Genomic DNA, 26,217 nt, shown 5'->3' on the forward strand with positions numbered 1-26,217 from the left:
TCATGTCTGTATGTTGTTATACATTTATTAAGGACTCTTGGAATATTTGTTTTAGTTTAAGATAGTTTTTTGCATGTTAAACTAGCTGGCTAGCTGGATAAATACCATTTACACTTTATAGCTTAGAATTGTGAGGTAAAAAGTTTGCTAAATCTAGTTATCCTTATGTATGCATTGCCATTGACTTGATAGACAATAGGTTGAGTGGATACCCAGGGCAACACCTCTTTGTTGCTTCTTTGTTAGCTATTAAATTCCAGTAGATATGTTGCAGTCAACAGGCAACAACAACAGGCTGTAGGAGATAAACAAATAAATGGGGAAATTGAGTTATAAGTTCATTTACAGTGGCTTGCAAAATTATTCACCCCCCTTGGCATTTTTCCTATTTTGTTGCCTTACAACCTGGAATTAAAATTGTTTTTTGGGGGGTTTGTATCATTTGATTTACACAACATGCCTACCACTTTGCAATTGCACAGATGCATTTTTTTTAAAATTGTGAAACAAACAAGAAAACTTGAGCGTGCATAACTATTCACCCCCCCAAAGTCAATACTTTGTAGAGCCACCTTTTGCAGCAATTACAGCTGCAAGTCTCTTGGGGTATGTCTCTATAAGCATGGCACATCTAGCCACAGGGATTTTTGCTCATTCTTCAAGGCAAAACTGCTCCAGCTCGTTCAAGTTGGATGTTTCCCGTTAAACCAGTCAAGTGTTGCTTTAGCAGTATGCTTAGGGTCATTGTCCAGCTGGAAGGTGAACCTCCGTCCCAGTCTCAAATCTCTGGAAGACTGAAAGAGGTTTCCCTCAATAATTTCCCTGTATTTAGCGCCATCCATCATTCCTTCAATTATGACCAGTTTCCCAGTCCCTGCTGATGAAAAACATCCCCACAGCATGATGCTGCGTTCTCGGGGTGATGAGAGGTGTTGGGTTTGCACCAGACATAGTGTTTTCCTTGATGGCCAAAAAGCTCAATTTTAGTCTCATCTGACCAGAGTACCTTCTTCCATATGTTTGGGGAGTCTCCCACATGCCTTTTGGCGAACACCAAACGTGTTTGCTAATTTCTTTCTTTAAGCAATGGCTTTTTTCTGGCCACTCTTCTGTAAAGCCCAGCTCTGTGGAGTGTACGGCTTAAAGTGGTCCTATGGACAGATACTCCAATCTCCGCTGTGGAGCTTTGCAGCTCCTTCAGGGTTATCTTTGGTCTCTGTTGCCTCTCTGATTAATGCCCTCGTTGCCTGGTCCATGAGTTTTGGTGGGTGGCCCTCTCTTGGCAGGTTTGTTCTGGTGCCATATTCTTTCCATGTTTTAATAATGGATTTAATGGTGCTCCGTGGGATGTTCAAAGTTTCGGATATTTTTTTATAACTCAACCCTGATCTGTACTTCTCCACAACTTTGTCCCTGACCTGTTTGGAGAGCTCCTTGGTCTTCATGGTGCCGCTTGCTTGGTGGTGCCCCTTGCTTGGTGGTGTTGCAGACTCTGGGGCCTTTCAGAACAGGTGTATATATACTGAGATCATGTGACACTTAGATTGCACACATGTGGACTTTATTTAACTAATTATGTGACTTCTGAAGGTAATTGGTTGCACCAGATCTTATTTAGGTGCTTCATAGCAAAGGGGGTGAATACATATGCACACACCACTTTTCCGTTATTTCTTTTTTATAATTTTTTGAAACAATTAATTTTTTTCATTTCACTTCACCAATTTTGACTATTTTGTGTATGTCCATTACATGAAATCCAAATAAAAATCCATTTAAATTACAGGGTGTAATGCAACAAAATAGGAAAAAACGACAAGGGGGATGAATACTTTTGCAAGGCACTGTATGCTGCATATGTCCATGTTGCTCATTGCTCATTGCACAACAGCTTAGGACTGGCCCTGAGCTAGCTTATCCCATGTCCACACAAGCATTTGTTAACCCTGGGCTAAGCTTTAGCCCTGGGCTAAGGATTCACACTTGTATCCCGAAGCCATGGGCCAACAGACAAATGCCACATGCAACCAATGTTACATTCTATCTAGAGTCCTGCACGGGCATTTCATTTTAGTGTGAGCCCTATCCATGCCGGCGACATTCTCTGTCTGTCCCTCGCTCCCTGTGCTGCCCCATGCGCTCCTCTGCATGTGTGAGTATCCATTGAAACGGATCCATTTGGGCTGCTCAATGACGAGACAAGAGAGCTGTTAGCTGACGTTAGCTAGCTACTTTACATCACTTTAAACTCCGACAAACAGCTGTAACGTTTGTTGTAAATTCTGTTCTGACTCCAGACTTAAACAGCAGGAAGTAGACCAAGATGTTATACCCTTTCAAGTGTTAAAAAAAAAAAAAAAAAAAAAAACTAAAACATAATTCTTTGTTAATGCGGTTACTAAAACAGCTGTATCATTAGATTGGTAGAATATATTGATGTTCCAATTTCCGATTTGAATAGCAGAGAAGTAGAGGAAGATTTCATACGCATCAACTTTTTCCCTAACTTGTTGGAAAGTGGTCAAAACTTCAGTTGTTTATAACAAGTTAGAGGAAATGTAGTTGACGTGGTTTGTAAAACAGCTGTATTGTTTGATCGGTAGAATATATTATTGTTATGATTTCAGATTTGAATAGCAGAGAAGTAGAGGAATATTTCTAAGATGTCTAATTTGTTGGGAGAGTGGTCAAAGTAGCTGATCTGTCAAAAGTTACATTGTTTTTAGTGAATAGAATATAATGTTGGGAGTCATGTCACAATGAGCCCTTTAGAATGCTGAGGAAATCCCATGAAAGTGGATGAGGACAAAAAGAAGGACAACAAGCGTAATAGTTTAAAAACTATAAAAGATATCAAAAAGTTGTATACAAGCAACTTAATCCAGAACGGTATACACGTTTTAAAGTTTGAACTGCATTTCTAGCTTAAACGGTGTAGCAGGAGTAGTGTTCAAAATAATAATAAGAAGAAGTATGACGAAGATTTCAAGTGGGACGTTTGCTGTCGCAAGTGCCATTAATAATCAGTTATTCAGCCCTACTTCTTACATGAAAATTCTGGACACATAATTTTATATTTTTCAAGTCCGTACTGTTTCTTATTTTGGTGATACAAAACCCAGACAGACATCCCCTCATCCTTCAGCCCCCAGCTCATACCCCCACTCCCTCCCCTCTCTCCTGGGATGAGTATGAACCGAACAACGCTGATGCTTATCTGGGGCTGTATTCCTGAAATCAGTGGTGAGATTTACATCTTTTGTGTTGGTCACAAGCCTCACTGGTGCGGCGGCGGGCGACACGTCTAGTCACCCAATTCCAGAGCAGTTAATGAAGCTGACCAAGTCAGGCAGAAGTAAATTAACTTGGCTGATTAATTATTTATATGAAGTAGAATAAATGCCCTTAAAACACTGGGCCTCATCTTGAAAGGAGTTGAAAATGGGAATAAATGCAGATTTATAATGTTGCATTTAAGGCGTGTAATAGGGAGGCCAGTACGTGTTAATGTGTGCTCAACTGAGGGGCTGAGTCTCCTGAGATCCCCATCTAAACAAGGCACAGCAGACCGAAGGCAGAGGAGCCACCATGGGGACACACTCTCACCCTGTCTGAGAGACATCAAATGTCCACATTTATTATGAGTAAAAAAATAAGCAAGATCACAATAAAATAGTAAGCATTTATAACAATAAATGAAAAAAAAAAAAATCAGTAGCTACCACTATAATAATCAACACCATAGTACACTATAATTATATTCTTTACAAAGGAAGAACATATCTCTGCTCTTCTTGCTGGCAGAACATCCCAGTGACTCATCATCAGACACTGTCCTCTGCATGGGTTCATTTGTCATGTCACACCACCCACTCATCTCATTCTGAGCCCCTGCCTCTCTCTCTCTCTGCAGTTTGGGCCTAGGCTATGGGCTGTGTTCTCTGGATTGGCCGCTCTGGGCTCTGGGCTCTGGGCTGGGTCCTCAAGCCTCCAGCTCGGCCCACTCTCTCTCCAGACAGATGTTGACCCGGCTCACCCCTTCAGTCTGGCACAGCCTCACTCCATAATGGGATTTTCTAAACAAGGAGCGAGCAAGAGGAATACTGTGGGATGGGAGGGAGCTGGCCACAACTACATCTGCAGGGCCTGGCTGCTCAGCTCAGCTCATACAAACTCCCTTTCCTTCTGAGACACCAATTAGAAACACACATTCTCAGGCCAAATGAAATGTGATTTGAAATAAACCACATGCTGACGTTATTCACCCCCACTTATTTTTCAAATAAAATATGTTTTTCCACACATATAAAAAAATTGACTGAGTCTGTGGTTTTTTTCTCTCCAAAGCTACATAAAAGGCGGAAAGTAATGGCTATTATGCATGCACTGTCATTCCATGCAAAATTTTCATAATTATAACGGAAAGGCGTACATTTCCGAATGCATGGCATCTCCAAAAGTAATCAAGAGAATGAGCCGTGGGGCTATTATAATGTATGCAAAACTAGTGACCCACAATAAAGGAGGGGAAGGCTACAATGAATGCAAAGTAATGCGCGCATGCTTGGAACCGGCACTGATGAGGGGCGGCTAAAATTAACACCCAATTAATTTTCGAATTGACAAACAAATGAAACCCATAAATCTACTTTCTCATTAATATTACCGCAAAATAATTCAAAGCTGCAATACTGCAAGCAAAAAAAAATAATACAAATGAAAATGGAAAAAGTGCATTATCCATCATAAATATCAACTAGATAGGAAAGAGACTTACTGGAGAGTTGTCTGGTGATAACAATGTTAATCTGAGCAGCACTGAGGCAGATGCACAGCAGCTTCATGTAGACTAGCAGAAACAGGCAACTAGTTTACCACGTGACAGGGCCCCTAGTTTATTTATCCATTTATTTATTTTTTGTTTGCTCAGGGAACGGTCCTATCTGTGATGACGACTCAAATAGCTTGCTATTTTACTTCATCCATTTATACAATGATGCATATTCAGGGGTTATTATGGGTCAAGTGTCTCGCTAAAGGTACTATTTATGCAAGCACACAAAAACAAACACAGAGAAATGAGGGGGCAGTTCATGAGAAACAGGCCTGCTTGTCAGTCCTAAATATAAAAGAAAAACAACAAAAACAAAAAGTCTAAATAATGGATATTCCAGTAGATTAGAACGAGGCAAACGGCGGACCACAAAACAGATGTCTGTTCTTCTGGAGGGGGGTGGTGGGGGGATGTCTGGTTGCAAAACACAACAAGTGTTTGGAACAAACAGTGGATCACAAAAAAGGTCAGAGTTTCTGTTTGTTGATGTTTTGTTTTTGTTCCTCTAATATGAGGAGTACATTAAAAACACAGTCACATGCAACTCCCACCTGACCAGACAGGTTCAGAGCATGGCACAGCGCCAAGGGCTAATCAAGCCTGTCAGTCTCGTATCGTATCCACTCACTGCTCCACGCCGAGCCTCAATCTAACTCTATCGCCTTTCCCTCGCCATGGCAGCCTGGAATTCAAGAGCTAGATTCAGTCAACAATCCAAGGTAGGGTCGGCCTGCGCAGCTGTGCCGTGACCTTTCCCCATGTTCTGTTTTTCTTTAATGCTCATGACAGAAAACCCTCCATGGCCACCTGCTCCGGCTTGCATAGATCTCCCATAGCCCCTGTTTACACAAGCACACAACAAAAGCACAACATTCTTGGAAAAGAGATAAAGACGCAGACAAAGGAGAAGACAAAGGGAGAGGTGCATTTTGATGCTGCCTGTTTAGGTTAGGCTCGGTTGCTAGACTAGACAACACAAACAGCTTGTACCAAGGTGGCACGACACCATAATGCTTCCCCTGAGTGGGTTTTCAAGGTTTGGAGAGTTTTGTGTTCAGTTTTATTTTGTCTCACTGTTCTGAAGATAAGTCTGAAGACAAACATGAGAATAACAAAAAAAAATCCAGTGCTGATAACCTTGTTTACAAATAGTTTAATGAACATGTGTTCAATGATCCACGATCAGTCCTCTCATAGTACCCCAAAAAAACATTTAAAGAAAATAACCCCTCTACTGGCCTGAGCAGAACAGAACAGAACAGACAGTCTGAATTGAACTGGGCCCTGAACCTTCCCACAGTCATAGCAGAGCAAGCAGCCCTCCCTCCATCCCTCTTCTCCCATGTCTTTACCTTAAACGTAGCCTAGGCCTCCGTAATCCAGAACCACGCGCGTCACTCAGAAGTGGCTGCCACAATACACTCAGCGAAGAATCCCTTGCCCTTCTCTTCTCCGAGAAGGAAAACCGACGGCAACGATGACATTCCGCCAACAGAGACCTTACATTGAGACCAAACAAGCCTCTAATCTCACCAGCCACTTCAACCAAAAGTCACAGATAAGAAAAGCATATCTCAAGACGACTGTTAAAACATTGTAGGAACAGGGCTTCCCCTCTATCCCTCCACCCCTTTTTCACAGAGACACAGAAGCTTTTTAAAAGTTCCTTCCAGACCTTGTAGGGGATAACCAACCACTCACACCAGCAAACAAAGCGGCTATTTGTTTAATAACTGATTGCTGCCATGGCTACAGTAAACAGGGGGAGCGGGGGTTTGTGTTTATGAACAAACATCTCTTTGCAGGACCAATTTAACATTAACCAGGTGGAATGATCAACAGATTTCATAGGTGACACTCAGGGCAGGCCTAATGTAAACAGGCTCTGGGAGGAGAAAGGGGCCAGGCTTAGAGAATCAAGGTCGATGCAAATGCAGAGCCAGCTAGAATAAATGGCTGGGGAAAACTCAAGACAAACAAACAGTCATTCTCCTGACATTTGAAGAAGCATTAAGGTGGTGTGTTACAGCTGCTGGCCTGGCGGCCACCATGAATGTGAACGAGGAGGGGGTGGACGGAGGTGAGGAGGATGTGGTGGGCTGGTGAAGAGGGCCCCCTCACGCCTCGATCAGACCGACAGTGTCATTGCGTTTTGGTACACCAGAAGAACATTCATTTCAAATGGAACGCTGCGTTTGCCTTGCAGTGCATTCTGTGTAGTGCATATGTTGGATAAATCCAACGTATGCATCCAATTGTATGCGTAGACTTGATAGAAATAGTAACAATGGGTGAATGTTGAACTTTTGTTGCACACATATCCAGTACAAATGTTGGATTACATAATGAAAAACTTTTGACTGCAGAATGTATTAGGCATTATTGGTGCACAGCCTGGTCTCATAGACTAGACGTAAACTTAAATCCGTGACACTCAAATTAGTATGATATGTTATTTTTGGTAAGTAGCGTATAACGAAACAAAAGTAGCGTATAACACAAACGTCTAGTAACCCAAAGGTTGCGAGTTCGAATCTCCTCACGGACAACTTTAGCATTTTAGCTAGTTAGTAACTTTTCAAAGAGCTACTTTGCACCTACTTAGCATGTTAGCTAACCCTTCCCCTTAACCCTTTAACCTAACTCCTAAACGTAAACCTTAACCTTAACCCTAGCTAACGTTAGCACCTAGCTAGAATTCGTAACATATCATACGTTTAGCAATTTCTTTACATATTGTACGTTTTGCAAATTCGTAACATATAATACAATTTACAGATTTATTTACAGAATAATATGAAATGCTCTGAGACCAGGTTGCAGCTCAATGAAGCTGTCGGTCTGATCGAGGCATCAGGATTGAGGGAAAACACGGCAGTAGAGACACTTTTACTACAGACCCAACACAGAGTGTCTTCAACGACACCACAGCAAGGAACTTGTAAAACATGTTAAACATTTACCTGCTTCAATTATTCAGTAACTAGGGTTTGGAAACAACAAAGGATGTCTGAGGGCCCCAGAAGCTGTTCTCAATAACATCAGGACAGGTCGACGGAAAAACAAGCAATGTTGTTTTCATCCGACAAACAGAGAAATAATTTAACTGCAGGTGCCCCATAATTTACCCATATAATACTGGAATGAATACTGTGTTTATACAATGAATATTGAATCTATTTATATTTCTTTACAAATAATATTGGTTTGACTTTGAGTCAAACACACACAGTGTGCGATCTGTGTTTCTCCATTCACGTTAGAGCAAATAATACACTATTCAGAAACAGGTAAAGATTACAACAAGCACGAAAGAGGAATTGGTGTGTGCAATTTCAATCTGCACGTCACCTTGTGCATGAATTTTTCATGCATACAAGTTGCCATCTGCTGATGTGAATCCAGTCAGTGAGGCCTAGCTACCCCTGAGTGTTTAGTTTCCTGTCTCCTCTCACCTCCCAAACAACCCTCACACTCATTTTAGTTATGCCCCAACCCCATTTACCCCCATATAGTGAGGGCAAAGGGAAGAGCCCAAACACATATTTATGACACATTGTGAAGAATATAATGGGATCCTCAAGCGTAAAATTCAGATTCAAATGTATTACTACACTATATACAGAGAAAAGGGCTAGATATCCACTGATGCTGAGGATGATGATTCATATGAATATGAACCTATTATCACGCTACAAGCTCAGATAAATGAACAATAAGGATGTGAGCAGAAGGCAGACTCTCCAGTAGGGAGGCTAAGTAGATACATAATTTCAGAAAATACACCAAACAGTTTGTCTCCTTGGCATGAAGCCGTCCCATATACACCTAACGTACAGGCCTGCTGAGCAGAGATAATGACGGAATGTGCAAAAGTAAGGCAGGGCACGGTATTTTTACTACACAATGGCCGATTGAGACTAAGTAAACAGAAAAGTCTAATGAGTTTAAAAACAGTAGTACATGAATGGAAAAGTAATGGTATGATGTGAAGCTGTAGCTGCTTTTAGGAGTGGTTTACCACACATTCCTCAATGACTCTCCTTCATTTGACTTTGATAATCTCACTCACATGTGGCTCACACCGATTAACACTACAGCGAGAGGACAGACATCGAGAGACGTGGACCTCTTTTCTGACCAGACCCGATGCGTGGGAAAAGCAGGCCTTGCTGCCCTCAAGCTCATCTTACCAATTAGACCTGTCAAACACACACTCCGAAAGAAAAACAGACTTCAATCTCTCCGCATCCTATGGGACCTGTAAAAGCGCTTATTGTTTTAACATTACTTAAAGTGTGTCATATTTTTAATCATTTTTACTAGAATTCATGCAAGGCCCATTCCCAAGGCGGTGGAAATGTGGACTTGCGAGGAGGAAATGTGTCAGATGCATTTTCCTAGGGAAAGGAAGGTTAGCCTATGAACTTATCTAATTAATGCTCTGTTCCTAAACCATATGAGGGCCATATTATTAGAAACACTGTCTTGGGGGACGAAGACGACGACTTACCCACTTGCTGGTGTGCATTGACAACTCTGAATCTTTGCATCTTTCTACAGTTATATCATTGTTGAAAAGGTTTCTGGCAACGTTGGGTACTGACACTGTCTATTACCCCACTATTCAATAGCATCGCTATCATCAACAGCAGTAAATACAAGAGTTCAGTCTCACCCCTGCTACATTAGTCTTACCACATACACTGAGCTGTGTTCAATATTCAAACGGTGTAAAATGTGTCACTGCTGAGTACAGTTCACTACAGGTGCTTATCTCCCAGTTCCTTTGTTTGGAGTTAGTTACACAGAGATAAAGTTCAGCTTTTGATTGCCAGCCACAATCATTAACCTTTATACACAAATAATGACAATGAAATGCAATGGGCATTTCGCTTCAATAGTTATCTTGTGTGATGAGAGAAAACTTAATATTTAACTATTGCCCAACATTTGTGAGGTATTCTAATCAACACATATAAAACAATCAATACAATTCCATTCTGAAAGTGCTTGAGTTGGAGGATTATACAGAAAGTAATGTGTTGGACAAGTTTAATTGCAGCAGAGCGATCATTTAGGCCCAGAGTGCTAACCACAGGTCTGCAGACAGAAAGAGAACATATTACAAATAATGAATCTCAACGGCCTCCAATGAGCCAAGATGCTGCTGCTAAATTCTATGAGATGAGGACGTCATTCTATTCAAGTTCAAATCAATGCAATTGTGTGGAAAAATGCAGAAAAAGCAGTGTTATCGTGACATTAACTAAACAACATCCACGCAAGCACATTCGTTAATTGCTTCTTTCATCTGATTGGATGGGTGGCCATTAACCAACCAGGACAAAGGACCAAATACATGTTGGCACCCCATTCATTGCTTCTGGCATGGGAGTGGACAGACCCCTGACCCCTCCCACTGCCTCCTCAGGTGCTGTGTCTCCTAGACGTTACAGTGGTTACTGGGTTGTGTCATTATTTTAAAAGCCCTAGCTTTTCAGAGAGGACCCGGAGGGTTAAAAAGGAGGGGTACGTGCCTTCCATTAAGCAGTTAAATTGAAGGTAAAGGGCGCCGGGCTAAATACTGAAAGACCTTGTATGAATCTCAGCGCTTTAATGGAATCAGGTTTTAACAACTATTTTTCGTTAAATACAGCCGATGTCAGGAGGATGCGTCCCACTCATAAAGCAGTGCAATGACAATGTACAGTGGCACTAATACAAGGACATAGTTCATGATGACATTTTCTGCAATTCCCAACTGATTAGGGTCATTATGTTGGAGGTCTGATTTATGTTGTCATTTCCTCTCACCGATCCTGCATCAATGAATCTTAATGAATTGGTAAATAAGGGTGAAGATTACACTCTGTGACACCGCAACATTCCTCACCCTCAACGGCAGAGATTTATGTAGTCAATTAGAAACTAACAGAGAAAATTGGCTTGCAGAAAAATAATATTCTTTATGGTACAAAACGGAAAAGCATTCTTGCTGAAGGGCAATTGTATTGTCAGTGTTAACTCCATAAAATATGTTTCCCCCCTTGCCTTCAAAATACAAAGGAGCTGCTGTGTTGGAGCTGGACGTGATGCTTTCAGGGAAAGACAAAAGGAAAGGGGATGTTTTCTAAACGTAAGGGAGGTTGTGCAGCATGGGCGTTCATCTCTGAAAGGAGCCAAAAGACCTTAGGATTGACAATTCCCTGGCTGAACTGTTTGATCAGCATAAATACACCTCTGTGTGACAAACATGTTTACCCTCTCAGAGCAAACAGTCCACAATGAGAGACCATGAGCTGCTGCTTCTCTAATGAAGATACCGAACCGCTATCAACAATTAGCTATGTTGTGATTCTGTGAACTCTCTCCATTGATACCTTTAAGAATAATAAGGTAGTTTCCAGGTATTTTCCCTCCAGGGAAAAAGTTTGTATGTCCCGCTTTTATGTACATGAACAACATGTATGTATGCATACACTTGCCACCATTTGAAATGAATGCATTATACCATTATCTAATGATGAAGGTAAAGGGCCGTTTGAAAAAAAAAAACATGTACATACAGTCATCTTCTCATTCATCTTCTTTCAAAGGAAGAATATCAAAATACAATCAATCCTTTGAAGAGATCTACTGTATGATCAACCTGTAACTGGAAAGCCAACCAATATGACTGTAGATGAGGCTCAGATGATTCTCGGGACATCTTTATAGCTTTACAGTTTGCAATGCTTGTAATGTTTTTCAGGTGGGGGATGAAACATGCTAAAAACATGAACATGGGGCATAAGGGGCACAAATAAATGTGTGTATGACTATAAAGAGTAAAAAGTACCTCTTCTTATTAATCTCAACTTCTTAAAGACACACAGTAATGAGTTATGTTATGTGTTACATTTTGTGACTATATTTATTCTGAGGAAGCGTCTCTCTCTCCACATCAAACAGGCTGTCTTGCTACTAGGCACAGGGCTGAGAGATGCTGCTGCTGCTGTGTGAAAAGGAGTGGAAAATTAAACCTGAAGCAGTGCAGGAAAGGGTTTAATTTACTGGCATGAACAGTATGCAAATGAGATTACTCTCAGCTTAACTGCATCATTTATGTCCTTAATAACAGCATCATCATTATGGGGCTCAAATGAAATTACACCGTAATTAGCATATCAAAGTGATTGGTTAAAGTTTAAAACAAATACCCAATTTTGTTAATGAACAGCTGTAATCACCGTGTAGACTCTCAATGAAAACAAATATGTGTTTTGGAGAAGAGGAGGAAGATCCTTCCCAGGCGACAGGTCTGTGTCAGGCAGGGAGTGCAGGGGCGGGTGGGAGTGATGGAGGGGTACCGCTGGGAGGTCTTACCTGGTTGGCTCCACACTCAGGTTACATTTCCCAAACCCTGTGTGATCAAAGATGCAATTTTCAACACTTGCCACTTCAGGAGCTCATCAATAAAATACTAATCACTCCACGGCTGATTCAGAGAATGGGCTGCGGCTGAGGGCTTAGCGAAAACACTTACATTTTCAAAAAACACCTTCACTATCACTGTGTGTCAGTCACACACACACACACACACGCGCGCACGCACACACACACACACACACACACACACACAAGTTTAACCATTGCCTTTCCTGCTTTCCCTCTGATAAACATGGTGATATTAACACCTCAATCCCCCAGCCCAGCCCCCACTGAGTGATGCCTACCACTTCCTCAGGCATCTTGCAAGTCATGCACACCTTATTTATGTGCCCATGTCTGGAGGCAAAAGTCAGTCTGCATGTCATATTTCTCATGGTTGATCCAAAGCTTTTATACTTTCACGTCCCCACATTATTGATTTAATTCAGAATTTATGACACACTACACGACTCACAAAGTGAATTCCGATGCCTTAAGTTTCAAACATAAGTCAATCTCAGCTCTCTTTTCCAGCATTTCTTCCCTCTTTTGTCCCCTTTTGCCTTTCTCCATCCATCCAACAAAAGAGGTAGCTGGCTAGTGATGTACACTATCAGAAACTGACTCTTTAAAATGTAAAGAAGTGGCATTTTATTTTATTCATTGAGGAATCCATTAAAGGCCTTATTCCTTGAAAGTATGTAAATGATGTGCCTTTCAAGGTAGAGCTAGGGCAAATCCACTCCATCAGCTAATGACGCCGCTCATCACATGCAGAGAGGCTGGCTAATGAAGGCTCGGCGGCCTGGCCGGCCGTTCCCTCGCCCAGTGTAAAGCCCTATGAAATGCTAATATCGCACTTCTAATGAAAGGATACTAAGTCCAAATGCACCTTCACGGCCAGTAGCCGGCAACATACATTTTATTTTCCAACACTACACTACACCCAAAGATGTGCCTGAGCAACATTCCATTAATTCACATTTAATACCCCAACTATTCCTCAGCTTTCTCTGTCTCTCTAATCACAGCTTCATATTGAGAGCAGGCACGCTTTGTGGGACTACATTTTTTGCTGGTGCACTCACTTTAACACACACATAAGTTAACACACATACACATGCTGCCTTTTAGCACGTATCAAGGGGGAAAAGGTCATTACTAAAAATTCTACCAGTATTGCCTCTCCACCTGTATACAATGTTTACACATCTTTGGCTGTAAATATGTTTACAACAAAACGTGCTGCCATTCTCAGAAACTGACCTTGAAGTCAGCAAACAACCTCCTCACAAAGTTCATTAAGATCAGATAGGGCAGGCTTTATTTTCCCACACCAAATGTTTAAAAAAAACAATAAATACAAATGTTTTATAAACATAGACATTTTGAAAAATATTGTGAAGTAGAAAACTTAAAAAATCAACAAGTAAGTACATTTTAACTAGATGTGTAATAATTCATAATAAATAACTACCTAACAGGGAAAACCCATTTTATGACATTCGATTTGCCTGCTGGAGGGCAAGGAGACCTTCAGCTCCGCTAAAACCATTGACAACTGCTTGCCGTTTTGAAGCGATTGTTAAATAAATGTTAACTATTTGGTTGTAATAGCATCACCTCTTGAAGAGCATAGTCAGAACTACAAATGTCAGATTATTCCATGCAAAACAATTGCACACATTTAGCTCTATCATCAGAGTTATACAGCAAGTAACTGCATGCTTTTCATGATCAGAAAACATCAACTGATCATGTCATTTCAGATAAGTGAGGGTAGCCTCACGATATCTCTGAATATTGGCCACTATTAATTGGATATTTGAGTGATATAAAATAAAAGTGAACTATACCTGACAAGTATAATTGGTTTATTTATGATTTATTTATTTATTTATGATTAATTTCCCATCTTTTGTGGGTTTTGCCTTTCAAGCAGCAGAAGGGCGCATTTGCTGATGTAGCCTACTGTTAGCTGATAATGTTTACTTTGCAAACTTTGTACAGTTGGCTAAACAGTGGTAAGTAGACCTAATGTACTTTTTTCTCCAACCAACGTAGGCTTACCTAGCGAAGTTAGCCAACATTATCCCCTTTTCAACATTGTTTTTAAGAGTGTTTAATCACGATTGCTGCTGACAGACATAATAGGCTACATTGATTAATGGACCACATCAAATTGGCTAGCTAGCTAATAACAGATCATGTCAATATAGCTAGATACAAGCTAACTTTCAGGGGATAAACTAGATCGCTATATTTGCTTGCCATCTATAGTGGTGATGACAGCAGTCTGACTGACTACTTTACCAGGATGAGGCCTTGCCGATGTCAAGATCTTTCCAAAAGCCTAATCTCTGATGAAGTAAGCCAAATGACAAATGTTGTTTGCTTAGCTAGCAAGCTAGTGACATGCCAAATGGATAGGCCACAAATGGATAGGCCACCTACCCTCACATATCTGAAAATACATGATCAATTGATGTTTACTGATCATGAAACGCAAGCAGTTATTTGCTGTATAACTCTGATGATAGAGCTAAATGTGGAATTATCTGAAATGTGTAGTTCTGACTATGCTCTTCAAGAGGTTGAAACCAAATAGTTGTACATTTATTTAACAATCCCTTGAAAACGGCACATAGTTGTCAATGGGTCTCCTTTCCCCTCCAGCAGCCAAATTGAACGCTCTGTATTGTGACGTTTTATTGATAATGACCTATTCACTGGGTATTACACATTCTATACCAAGGCTCTCCATACTGCTCTGATCTCTCACTGATCACTACATTGGACCAATCACTCACTAATTATCAACACTGAACTATCAAACATATTCACATGCTGTGAGGTAGAAAATAATGGAGGTAGGAACAGGACAGACATTGATGGTAACCCACTTTACAACCCACTACCTTAATAATTGAGACCAGGTGATTATGGTTTATATCATGAAATAACATTGTTTCATTTCATTTAGAAAACTGTGTTTAAACACATGTGCAGACGTAGAAACTTTCAAACAAGTTATATAATGATTCTGAAACATGTAACTTGCCACTTACAACCCCCAAAATGTATAGACAATAAAACAAATGTTTTAATCACTTCTCATTTGAATGAAATTCATTTTAAAGGCCCACTCCACTTTGGTCTTCCTAAACATATGGAACAAGCTACTAAAAAGAGAGAAATGCATTTAAAGGTCAATGTTAAGAATATATCACATAACATCTGTTTGATCCCGGCCCAAGTATTTTCCCAAGGATTCTTACGCTCTATCCCTGTGTAAATCATGGACACTGACCTTCAACATTCCACATGTCCCATCTTCCCATTCATCCATGGGCACAGATCATGCTGGGCAAATATCATAAACGTGAGGATTTTAGGATTGAGGTGAGGCTGCCAACATCTTTAACCAACCAGGGAAAAGAAAGCCATGCATCTGAAAACATAGGCTAGTTTAACCTACCTCCTAATCCACCAATGGAATACAGTAATACTACCTTCAGGGTACATGTATGGGAAGACTGAGTAGAGTGAAGTTACATGTAGAATGAATGAAAGGATTCTCAATGTCCTCTAGGGGAGCTGAGCGACAGGTATCAGTCAAAGCCTATTGTGACAGAACCATTGACAGTTCAACACATTCAACACAGCTCACAGCCAAGACTATCTATCTTCAGTCTAAAGACAAGAAAAATACTCTAAACAAGAATAAAGATTTGTTGTTGTACCTCAGGACTCAAACCATATGTGGACTGAGGTGATCTCATCAGAGTGGATAATAAGAAGGCCTCTGGTGTCAGTAAGATGCTGCCTCCAGTTCAAACACCCTGGCTGAGGGAGCAGATCAGAGAGGGGCCGGGGCTTGGGCAGGGCATGACCTGCAGCTGAACTGGCCTCTGCTCTGCTTTGCGGCAGAGACAACAGCCACTCTAAACACATCAATCTTATCCCCCCTGATAAATAACTAAACAAGGCAAACAGAGACAGATCAGTCAAGCTCCAAACAGCTAACACAGAGACAGGGACAGAGATGGATAGAAAGATAGAGAGAGACATAGAGAGACATAGAGAGAGAGAGACATGGAGAGAGAGAGAGAGAGAGAGACATGGAGAGAGAGAGACATGGAGAGAGAGAGAGAGAGAGAGAGAGAGAGAGAGAGAGAGAGAGAGAGAGAGAGAGAGAGAGAGAGAGAGAGAGAGAGAGAGAGAGAGAGAGAGAGAGCAAGAGAGAGCAAGAGAGAGCAAGAGAGAGCAAATGAGATAGCAAGCACAAGAGAGAGTAGGGGAGGCGGGCTGGCGGGGATATAGTGAGAGGGCACAGCAACAGGTAACAGGGGAGAGTGGATAAATATCACACAGCAGCCTGAGCCAAACACCATGGAAGGTTGAGTATTGTAAGGCTGTGAAAGCTGGGCCTTTTTGCCGAGCTGTGACATTTGTTTCTTATTGTCTAAGTGGCAGTTAAAAGTGTCTCCCTGCGAGGGCCCCTCGGCTCTGTGCTGGGCTGCTTTAACAGGGAGGTAACCATATTAGGACGTGTATGGTAAAGTAAACAATAACATAGTTGCAATGAGATGGAAATTTTTCAGCTAATGGTGTTTGTCAGTCCTGTTTTCAGGGCTCTGTATGGCCCTGTACTTTTTCTCCTAGGCCAGGGAGACTTTGTCTATGAAAACAATGTAGGAGCCAAAACTGAAACCAGTGCAAAAGCCTAGTAAATATGTTTAAAAATGCCTTTCTTGTTGGATTGCATTAAATAAACTCCCATTTTAAATGAAAAAGCTTTCCACTCCCTCTCAAAAAAGTGTTCTGCTCCGTGTGCATCTTTTAACTGTCTGATTTTAATTCAACATTTTAAATATTTTAACATTCTAATTTATTTGACGATCCAACAAGGGGAACAAGAGGAAAACCTAATTGGCAACGATGTATGACGTGAATTAGAGCAGTTTGGCGAACTTGCAGTTGAATAAAATAAAAATGATATTATTTGATATGTTTGGGTCAGAGGGTTCCATTTCTCAATAATCTGAACAGCATGTAGAGCTATTTTAATGTAATATAACACCCATACTACTTTCTGTTTCAGTGGTCACTTGTTCTCCTCTCCTTTCACTCCATGTCATGGTTCTAGTTATCGCTCTATCTTCTCAAGGTTAAACAGAAGGCATGGCCACATCCTCAATCCATTCATGGTAGCCCACTGCTACCTTAGCAAGGGCCAAGTTACTCTAGTGTTAAACTGTACAAATCTAACTCCCCTTAATACTACTCATTGGATGTAACAAACACCCAAGCCCAGCCAACCCAAGTCTTGTGTCCCAGACTCATGGGGCTTTCTAAGACATTGCGGCTGTTAAAAGAGTCTAGACAACCCTAGTCTAACAGTTCACCAAGCCCTAGCAACCAAAATGTAACATCTAACTGCAACCCCATACATTGAGTCCCCCCCAAAAAAAATACTTCTTCCATGTGTCAACTTTTTTGCTTAGTTATTTCTCCTGCCATACTCACTCTCTCTCTAGCAGCCTTCCCAGTCCTCTTAATCTCACACCAAAAATGCAAGCTGTTTATTTTACATAACTCTAAAGCCATTCCATTAAGTAGCCACACCAGGTGCTTTATCCATAAAAGGGATTTGTTTTCTCAAATAAATGGACTGTCAAAGTGATATTGACCATTAAGTGAATTCAGCAATGTCAAAAACATCCAAATAAGAACTAATATTATCAACTCAACATGGGAACATTTTGAAATGTCTTTGCTACATAGTTATTATTTTCTCTGCACTCCGTTCCCATAAAACTAGGCCTAATTGCAAAGCCCAAAAAACCTCCCAAATAGCTCAAAAAATTGTCAATAGTATGCATAGAACAAGTCAGAAAATATGAATTTGATATAACTGGGAACAAGTAGCAGCTTTAATCAGACCTCTCAATGGCTGTATCTACTGTATATCAGAGGGTACACCATTTCTTTAATTTGGTAATATCAATATGGTTGTTGCTGGCCTTGACCATCTCAAAAAGTTATAGGTAGTCATTTTGCTGAACATTTAAGACTTAAAATCAATCAAACTGATTAATTCAATTTCACATTTTTTGAGGTGGAAAGAGCAGGCCAAAGTCAAAGCCTCACAAAAGCCTTCTGTAGATTTGACACATTCTCTCATTTTTGTGATTTTCTTTTCATCTCTCTGTAAAACAACTCATCTGCGGGTGAAATTTGCTTACTGCTGTCGCCTCAGTTAATCTCACACAAAGACTCTGTCACGTTACACGTCTGCACCTGGTAGCAGCCTGAAATCATCAAAGGCCTTCAATCTCCCAGAAAGAGCTGATTTTATATATCTATCAATATGTTCCAAACCACAAAATGAAAAAAGTACACTATTGGTCAAACATTTTAGAACATCTACTCATTCAAGGGTTTTTCTTTATTTTTACTATTTTCTACATTGTAAAATACTAGTGAAGACATCAAAACTATGAAATAACACATATGGAATCATGTAGTACTCAAAAAAGAACAAATCAAAATATATTTCATATTTTATATTCTTCAAATAGCCACCCTTTGCCTTGATGACAGCTTTGCACACTCTTGGCATTCTCTCAACCAGCTTCACCTGGAATGCTTATCCAACAGTCTTGAAGGAGTTTCCACATATGCTGAGCACTTGTTGGCTGCTTTTCCTTCACTCTGCGGTCCGACTCATCCCAAACCATCTCAATTTGGTTGAAGTCGGGGGATTGTGGAGGCCAGGTCATCTGATGCTGCACTCCATCACTCTCCTTCTTGGTAAAATAGCCCGTAAACAGCCTGGGGGTGTGTTGGGTCATTGTCCTGTTGAAAAACAAATGATAGTCCCACTAAACCCAAACCAGATGGGATGGTGTATCGCTGCTGAATGCTGTGGTAGCCATGCTGGTTAAGTGTGCCTTGAATTCTACATAAATCACAGACAGTGTCACCAGCAAAGCACCCCCACACCATAACACCTCCTCCTCCATGCTTTACGGTGGGAAATACACATGCAGAGATCATCTGTTCACCCACACCGCATCTCACAAAGACACGGCGGTTGGAACCAAAAATCTTCAATTTGGACTCCAGACCAAAGGACACATTTCCACCGGTCTAATGTCCACTGCTCATGTTTCTTGGCCCAAGCAAGTCTCTTCTTATTATTGGTGTCCTTTGGTAGTGGTTTCTTTGCAGCAATTTGACCATGAAGACCTGATTCACACAGTACCCTCTGAACAGTTGATGTTGAGATGTGTCTGTTACTTGAACTCTGTGAAGCATTTATTCGGGCTGCAATTTCTGAGGCTGGTAACTCTAATGAACTTATCCTCTGCAGCAGAGGTAACTCTGGGTCTTCCATTCCTGTGGCGGTCCTCATGAGAGCCAGTTTCATCATAGCGCTTGATGTTTGTTGCAACTGCACTTGAAGATACTTTCAAAGTTCTTGACATTTTCCGTATTGACTGACCTTCATGTCTTAATGTAATGATGGACTGTCCTTTCTCTTTGCTTATTTGAGCTGTTCTTGCCAATATGGACTTGGTCTTTTACCCCCCCCCCCCCTACCTTGTCACAACACAACTGATTGGCTCAAATGCATTAAGAAGGAAAGAAATTCCACAAATTAACTTTTAACAAGGCACACCTGTTAATTGAAATGCATTCCAGGTGACTACCTCATGAAGCTGGTTGGGAGAATGCCAAGAGTATGCAAAGCTGTCATCAAGGCAAAGGGTGGCTATTTGAAGAATCTCAAATATATTTTGATTTGTTTAACACTTTTTTGGTTACTACATGATTTCATATGTGTTATTTCATGGTTTTGATGTCTTCACTATTATTCTACAATGTACAAAATAGTAAAAATAAAGAAAAACCCTTGAATGAGTAGGTGTTCTAAAACGTTTGACCGGTAGTGTACAGTGAAGGAAAAAAGTATTTGATCCCCTGCTGATTTTGTACGTTTGCCCACTGACAAAGACATGATCAGTCTATAATTTTAATGGTAGGTTTATTTGAACAGTGAGAGACAGAATAACAACAAAAACATCCAGAAAAACGCATGTCAAAAATGTTATAAATTGATTTGCATTTTAATGAGGGAAATAAGTATTTGACCCCCTCTCAATCAGAAAGATTTCTGGCTCCCATGTGTCTTTTATACAGGTAACAAGCTGAGATTAGGAGCACACTCTTAAAGGGAGTGCTCCTAATATCAGATTGTTACCTGTATAAAAGACACCTGTCCACAGAAGCAATCAATCAATCAGATTCCAAACTCTCCACCATCACCAAGACCAAAGAGCTCTCCAAGGATGTCAGGGACAAGGTTGTAGACCTACACAAGGCTGGAATGCGCTACAAGACCATCGCCAAGCAGCTTGGTGAGAAGGTGACAACAGTTGGTGTGATTATTCGCAAATGGAAGAAACACAAAATAACTGTCAATCTCCCTCAGCCTGGGGCTCCATGCAAGATCTCACCTCGTGGAGTTGCAATGATCATGAGAATGGTGAGGAATGGTGTGGCAGGGCTTGAAAACTATTACAGACTACAAAGGGAAGCACAGCCGCGAGCTGCCCAGTGACACAAGCCTACCAGACGAGCTAAACCACTTCTATGCTCGCTTCGAGGCAAGCAACACTGAAGCATGCACGAGAGCACCAGCTGTTCCGGACGACTATGTGATCACGCTCTCCGTAGCCGATGTGAGTAAGACTTTTAAGCAGGTCAACATTCACAAGGCCGCAGGGCCAGACGGATTACCAGGACGTGTACTCCGAGCATGTGCTGACCAACTGGCAAGTGTCTTCACTGACATTTTCAACATGTCCCTGACTGAGTCTGTAATACCAACATGTTTCAAGCAGACCACCATAGTCCCCGTGCCCAAGAACTCTAAGATAACCTGCCTAAATGACTACCGACCCGTAGCACTGACGTCTGTAGCCATGAAGTGCTTTGAAAGACTGGTCATGGCTCACATCAACAGCATAATCCCAGAAACCCTAGACCCACTCCAATTTGCATACCGCCCCAACAGATCCACAGATGATGCAATCTCTATCGCACTCCACACTGCCCTTTCCCACCTGGACAAGAGGAACACCTACGTGAGAATGCTATTCATTGACTACAGCTCAGCATTCAACACCATAGTGCCCTCTAAGCTCATCACTAAGCTAAGGATCCTGGGACTAAACACCTCCCTCTGCAACTGGATCCTGGACTTCCTGACGGGCCGCCCCCAGGTGGTAAGGGTAGGTAACAACACATCTGCCACACTGATCCTCAACACGGGGGCTCCCTCAGGGGTGCGTGCTCAGTCCCCCTCCTGTACTCTCTGTTCACCCATGACTGCATGGCCAGGCACGACTCCAACACCATCATTAAGTTTGCCGACGACACAACAGTGGTAGGCCTGATCACCGACAACGATGAGACAGCCTATAGGGAGGAGGTCAGAGATCTGGCCGTGTGGTGCCGGGACAACAACCTCTCCCTCAACGTGACCAAGACAAAGGAGATGATTGTGGACTACAGGAAAAAAAAGAGGACTGAGCACGCCCCCATTCTCATCGACGGGGCTGTAGTGGAACAGGTTGAGAGCTTCAAGTTCCTTGGTGTCCACATCACCAACGAACTATCATGGTCCAAACACACCAAGACAGTCGTGAAGAGGGCACGACAAAGCCTATTCCCCCTCAGGAGACTAAAAAGACTTGGCATGGGTCCTCAGATCCTCAAAAAAATTCTACAGCTGCACCATCGAGAGCATCCTGACTGGTTGCATCACCGCCTGGTATGGCAACTGCTTGGCCTCTGACCGCAAGGCACTACAGAGGGTAGTGCGTACGGCCCAGTACATCACTGGGGCAAAGCTCCCTGCCATCCAGGACCTCTATACCAGGCGGTGTCAGAGGAAGGCCCTCAAAATTGTCAAAGACTCCAGCCACCCTAGTCATAGACTGTTCTCTCTGCTACCGCACGGCAAGCGGTACCGGAGTGCCAAGTCTAGGTCCAAAAGACTTCTCAACAGCTTCTACCCCCAAGCCATAAGACTCCTGAACAGCTAATCATGGCTACCCGGACTATTTGCACTGCCCCCCACCCCATCCTTTTTACGCTGCTGCTACTCTGTTAAGTATTTATGCATAGTCACTTTAACTCTACCCACATGTACATATTACCTCAACTACCTCAACTAGCCGGTGCCCTCGCACATTGACTATGCAACGGTACCCCCCTGTATATATAGCCTCCCTACTGTCACTTTATTTTACTGTATATATAGCCTCCCTACTGTCACTTTATTTTACTTCTGCTCTTTTTTTCTCAACACTTTTTTGTTGTTGTTTTATTCTTACTTTTTTGTTTAAAATAAATGCACTGTTGGTTAAGGGCTGTAAGTAAGCATTTCACTGTAATGTCTGCACCTGTTGTATTCGGCGCATGTGACCAATAAAATTTGATTTGATTTGATTTGATTTGATTTGAATCAGCCCAGAACTACACGGGAGGATCTTGTCAATGGTCTCAAGGCAGCTGGGACCATAGTCACCAAGAAAACAATTGGTAACACACTACGCCGTGAAGGACTGAAATCCTGCAGCGCCCGCAAGGTCCCACTGCTCAAGAAAGCACATATACAGGGCCGTCTGAAGTTTGCCAATGAACATCTGAATGATTCAGAGGAGAACTGGGTGAAAAAGTGTTGTGGTCAGATGAGACCAAAATCGAGCTCTTTGGCATCAACTCAAATCGCTGTGTTTGGAGGAGGAGGAATGCTGCCTATGACCCCAAGAACACCATCCCCACCGTCAAACATGGAGGTGGAAACATTATGCTTTGGGGGTGTTTTTCTGCTAAGGGGACAGGACAACTTCACCGCATCAAAGGGACGATGGACGGGGCCATGTACCGTCAAATCTTGGGTGAGAACCTCCTTCTCTCAGCCAGGGCATTAAAAATGGGTCGTGGATGGGTATTCCAGCGTGACAATGACCCAAAACAAACGGTCAAGGCAACAAAGGAGTGGCTCAAGAAGAAGCACATTAAGGTCCTGGAGTGGCCTAGCCAGTCCCCATAGAAAATCTGTGGAGGGAGCTGAAGGTTTGAGTTGCCAAACGTCAGCCTCTAAACCTTAATGACTTGGAGAAGATCTGCAAAGAGGAGTGGGACAAAATCCCTCCTGAGATGTGTGCAAACCTGGTGGCCAACTACAAGAAACGTTTGACCTCTGTGATTGCCAACAAGGGTTTTGCCACCAAGTACTAAGTCATGTTTTGCAGAGGGGTCAAATACTTATTTCCCTCATTCAAATGCAAATCAATTTATAACATTTTTGACATGTGTTTTTCTGTATTTTGTTGTTGTTATTCTGTCTCTCAGTGTTCAAATAAACCTACCATTAAAATAATAGACTGATCATGTCTTTGTCAGTGGGCAAACATACAAAATCAGCAGGGGATAAAATATTTTTTTCCCTCACTGTATGTCTGTGTGATGCTGATAGAACAATTGATTGAAACTTGCCTAACATTTCCCCCTAAAAATGTATTTTAAGTAGCTTCAAGATAACACATCAATGATAACACTATCAGTACAATTCTTTCTACTTTACAAGAGAAGATAATTCACATGAAAGTTGAGGAGATGAAAGAGAAAAGAATGCTGCTCTATTCACTATGACATGCTGTATTCTGAATACAGCATACATTTACCTGAGCAACCTGTTTAGCCAGACAATAAAGAGCCTGGATATCACCCAGAGCCCATTCTGATAAGAGCTGAGGTGCTGTGACTGGGGGAACAGAGCACCAGATAGAGAGAAGACAGGGGGCAGGTGAGTGTTTAGTAAGCTCTGGCATATCTTGTGATCTAGATAAACAGGGCATATCCTGTGATCTAGAAAAACAGGTAAAAATAAAACCCAGTGTTGCTTTTTATGTTGGTCTCCATTGTAATGTTTTTGTACACATCATGAAAACATTTCACTTTCATACAGCTAGACAGTCGACTAGAGAAGCCTCACAGCTATTTTGCCTGTCACCGTTTTTAACTACTGTACTGCAGCCAAGCACTGAGAGAGTAGATTATGGTAGTTAGAGAGCATGAAAAACACAGTGACAAAACTGCTTGTGGCAGAAACGTTTAACTTTCTTGTTAGCAATCTCCCCCATGTGGCACTTTAGCAACAGCAAGTTGTTTATTATGTTCGGAGCTCAGCAAAAGCGATTAAAGGAACTCTTAAGTATCAAAGCGTTATAAATGTATGGAAACACAGCCAGCTGTAAATGCCACATAATTAGAAGCTTACCAACCCTAATACTAATACATGGCAATTTTTCAGCTTGATGCTGATATAAAGAAATTACTTTTTAAAGTAAGCAATAATTGCAGTCAAGAGAACTATTATGTGAGCTTTCTTCTTCCCAACATGCAACATTCTACATGAGACCTTTCTTTGGTTGGACTCATGAATTGACTTGTTTATCCTTAATACCCCTGTAAAAAGTCGCAGAATGGCAAAGCAACTTGATCTTCAGAGGCATTCAAATTCACAGCCGCGTTGCGAGTAATACAAGCAACCAACTGTTTGTATGATATGTTTTTCAAATGAAGTTCAAACAGAAACAAAAACATTTCAAAGGCATCTAAACAGAAACATACACGGATCTTCTGCGGGAGAACTTCATCTTGTAATAGGGCTTCCTCTGTTGATTTGAGCATCAAAGGAAATAGGCAGAGAAACTAAGACCTGCATGAAGCATGCTCTGAACCTGAATACCATTCAGCATAATGATAACTGAACTATCTGGTCAAGAGCCATCCTTACTGAAATCAACCACTTTGTCAGGCTGCTTTAATTCGTAATCCCTAAACAAATAAAGAAATGACGAGCGTGTGCATACATACATACATACATGAGCACTCACAAACACACACACACACACACACACAAACACACACACACACACACATACACAGAAAGCATACTGTTCCTCATTCCGAAAAAATAAGAGCATCTCTTCCGTTTTGAACTACATTGCACTTCAAAATGTCTTTAAAGCCTGAAGCATGTTAATCCTATAAACTGCCACAGGGATATCTGCATTACCGATGCAATCAAAATCGCATTGGAAAGTTGTGTCAATAATTAGGCAGATTTTGGCACATTAACATTAATTACTCAATCATTTGAAAGATTTCAGTCCTGATCTTACATCTGGAGAAAGCAGCTGTGCTGTCGGCCTGGAGAGGACCTGCTTCAGAACACTCTGCAGAGAATGCAGTCAAGATAAATACCAGGCATGGTGTTTTATTTGTTTCCCTTTGGTCCGAGGTTCTCTGTTTTCCAAATGGAGAAGTGATTGGCTGAACTCGATCAGATAGGGGTATATGGCTGTTTAGCACGCTGGTGTGATAGCAGAGGAGGCTGGTCGGAGGAGCTATACTAGGACAGGCTCATTGCAATGGCTGGAGTGGAATGAATGGAGTCAAATGTGTGGTTTCCAAATGTTTGATGTGTTTGATACCGTTCCATGAATTCCATTCCAGTCTTTACAATGAGCCCGTCCTCCTATGGCTCCACCCACCAGCCTCCTCTAGGAGCAGGCAGGGCAAACACAACACTCACTTCCTCCTCTGACAGTGAGTAACGCACAACCTTTTTCAAATACTCAAATTAAAGAGTTATGACATGTTTATGGGGTCAATTTCATGCCTTAAGAATTTAATTAAAAGTAAAATAAATCGTAAATATGAAAAATAAAGTTTAAAATGTAAAAAAAGTATTTTTGAGGAAACGTGAAATAATGGATGTTGAGATCAAAAACAAAATAATTGAAAGCAAACATTTTTGAATTGTAAACAAAAATAACGATATCAAAAGCGAAACAAAAAACTTGCAAGCAAATAATTTTAAA

At 41.5% G+C, this 26,217-nt stretch overlaps 1 protein-coding gene across 10 annotated transcripts in view; it reads right to left on the minus strand.

The window, feature by feature from the left end:
• LOC121578273 (forkhead box protein P1-B) overlaps positions 1-26,217 on the minus strand; it is a 210,146-nt gene that overhangs the window by 92,444 nt on the left and 91,485 nt on the right. Inside the window, exon 1 of one of the 10 annotated variants that reach the window (XM_045223876.1) lies at positions 6,187-6,455. The exons of the other annotated variants lie outside the window; for them this stretch is intronic. The gene's annotated coding sequence lies outside the window, so the exon portion shown is untranslated. Of the gene's footprint in view, positions 1-6,186; positions 6,456-26,217 lie in introns of those variants that run through there. 10 annotated transcript variants of the gene reach the window in all.

This window comes from Coregonus clupeaformis, chromosome 12, assembly GCF_020615455.1.
Source record: "Coregonus clupeaformis isolate EN_2021a chromosome 12, ASM2061545v1, whole genome shotgun sequence".
Classification (NCBI taxonomy): domain Eukaryota; kingdom Metazoa; phylum Chordata; class Actinopteri; order Salmoniformes; family Salmonidae; genus Coregonus; species Coregonus clupeaformis.